Below are 2,956 nucleotides of genomic sequence, written 5' to 3'. Positions count from 1 at the left end.
TTTACCATTTATAAAATAATTGCTTTTCAAATACTTATCATATAGTCAATAATGGGACTTATTACCCTTATTATTCTAAAATAATGCGATGTCTGATGTGTGACGATTGATAATGCTAAGAAAAAGTAGGAGCCACTAAAATAATTAGTCAAGTTTAAATAATTCGTAAATAAAGTACTCATCGACATCTCAAAAATATTGTCGATATTTTCGAAACAGAGAGAGAGAGAGATAAACCCGTAGGTAGTTTATGTATGTAACATAGTATCTAACTCATCTTTGTTTATCTTTTCAGCATGAAAAAATGATAGAGTTGGTCCACTGTTGTCGGAAAAGAAGTGTTGACTGACAGCACTGCAAAAGCCATGCAGCTGTTGGCCTTGCATTTATTGCAGTCAAACCCACAAGTTTCCGTGGCCGACTTCTTCACTGTCGATCGCCGCTTCTTTCTTGCAGTGGGTAACACTTCCTTACTAAACTATGTAATATCTAAGTCACCATTAATTAGTAAATGTTATCATATCATTATGGATATTCATAGCTTATCTTCCTGGAGTTTAGCATTATTGTCCATCTGAATCAATGATAGGTCTTCATTCGCATTTGTATTAACATCTTACGATGCTATTGATTCAATATATTATTAATAACGACAGTCTTTCCTCCCCACCACAGATGATTGGAAACTTGGTCACTTATCTCGTCATCCTGATACAGTTCAGCTGAGGTTAAATTACTGTCCGAGTGCATATTCAAAACTGTTCTATTGGAATAAACAAAATGTAAATCAACTGTAGCTGATAAACTTTCGCGCCTTACCCATATCAGCCAAATTCATAAATGTTCAGAAAATAAAACTAATAAATAATTGATATTAAGCCAGTTAGTGTATCAGTGTATGCTGCCCTTTCCCCATTATTATAGTTACTCTCCTATAGACCCTTAGGGTAAGCCTACTTGTAACAAAATGTTTTCCATGGAAGCAGTCGCATATTAACTATACTAAAAAAAAATACCACAAACTGGAGATGCATTATACTTGATATTGAAACCCAGTTTGGAGTTTTGACAAATAAACAAAATTACCAAGAAGCAAGAAAACGTTATACAAATCCTGATGGTCATGTCTTAGTCGTCAAGCTGCATTAACATGCATTTAGATTGCCTAAAGTTTGGGAGGTTGACCCATGACTCCCGGGGGGGTTGACATAGAGATTATTGCTGTGTCACCTCTGAGTCGATTGCCATGTGCCTATGTGAAATAAAGTTTAAAATCAGTTTGGTCACATCTATGAAATCAGGGAAATAATGACTGTTGACCTTCCTAGCAACAAAGGTCACAGTACATGGCAAACAGATAAAAGTAATACATGACAAATGGATAAAGGTTTAATGCATGGCAGATGGTTAAAATGTTTACATATCCCGTTCACAGTATGAGGGTTGATAAAAATATTTGCTTTGTGTTACATAAACTAAAATCACATTTAAATTTGCCTTTGCTGCTGGGACATTCTATACAACTTCGATAAATAGAAGTATTAGAATATGAATGGGACCTGGTTAGACCTAAGGTAAATGACTTAACCTGTAAAGGGCTTTATCAGATTAGATCTAAATCATGAATTGACGAAAGTTTTTCTCCTGGCTCGGTACTTCTGGATTAAAAGTCTAATACCCAGTGATACTACTTGTAACATGGAATAGCTATGAAGTGATAAACTTCTCTTCATGAGAAATGGAGGAGCATTAAATGCATACCGTATTGGCAAGACCTCAGAGAAATCTTTGCCAGTTGGAGACCTGTATCCCGTCCTAGTGATAAGCAGATATATTACCAACACTGAGGATCGGCCACGGTACATGAATTCAAAAACTGGCTGATTATTGTCATGGTCCTCTCTGTGAGAAATGCTAGGGGCCATTAACGCTCACTTTATCTTAAACCAAAGACTCTTCACCACTTGTAAATCACAGTAATTCTAGTTCATTAGTTGTACGGCCAGGTTAGACTGGATTTGTTTATGTCAGAAAGTCTGTCTTGGATTCCACAATACTGCCACTATTAGTCATAAATGACTCTGATACCCTATTTATATTTACACTAAAGCACAGGATAAGTGCAGGGGTGGATTGCAGTCACCGAAGCAGTATTTACATATAAGAATGTTGTATTTATAGCAGAGTGTAATATTTTAATCGTTGCAGCAACTGGTTAGATCAAGAGAAGAAGGCAACACTAAATCTAAACTAACAAAAGTTAAAAACTGCTTTTGAGTTGTACATAAAAATGTAAGAACAAATAGATTCAAAATTTCAATCTCCAACTGAATGATTAGGTTATGTATTGTAGTAATGCTCTTCTAGTTTTACACATGTTAAGCATAACTCTCCACCAGTAAAATAAAGAAAATAGGGTCCCTTTGTATCAAATGTCAACTCTAAGTAAATACACTGTTCTGCTACTTAAAACCGTACAATACCATATAGTAGGGAATTTAGAAAATTGAAGTTAGGTAGGGTCAGTTTCATGACACGAACATGAGTACCTGTAAGAGGAAATTAAAATGATATTGCAAATACTAAAGTCATTTTCTACAAAAAAAAAATTCAGAGCGAAGTACTAAGTTGACTCATAAGAAACATATTTGTAGTGGAATAGCTGTGACAGCTGAATCGGACTGCATCCAAAAATAGGCCTTTCTTGAGAATGATCCCAGTATTAGGCATTTGTGGTCCAGGTCTATATAAAATACTTATAATAAACCTATTTGTGGTGTCGGAGTGTCGGTTAGTTATTGATCTTCTGTGACGTGGTAAATATTAACTGTTTCCATGGCATAAGTCACGTAGTATTTTTGCCTGTATGATGCAACATCATTATTATGAATATCTTATGAGTTTTGATCACCACCTATTGAACAAACAAGAAAATTTCTGTTGCGTCACCACGAAA

At 35.2% G+C, this 2,956-nt stretch overlaps 1 protein-coding gene across 1 annotated transcript in view; it reads left to right on the top strand.

Moving 5' to 3' along the window:
* LOC119593182 (transcription initiation factor TFIID subunit 11-like) overlaps positions 1–2,956 on the top strand; it is a gene marked incomplete in the record, with an annotated part of 72,269 nt that overhangs the window by 7,415 nt on the left and 61,898 nt on the right.

Source organism: Penaeus monodon, chromosome 31 (assembly GCF_015228065.2).
Source record: "Penaeus monodon isolate SGIC_2016 chromosome 31, NSTDA_Pmon_1, whole genome shotgun sequence".
Classification (NCBI taxonomy): domain Eukaryota; kingdom Metazoa; phylum Arthropoda; class Malacostraca; order Decapoda; family Penaeidae; genus Penaeus; species Penaeus monodon.
Note: the sequence above shows the minus strand (reverse complement) of the source record. Positions and strands in the feature narration are given on the sequence as shown.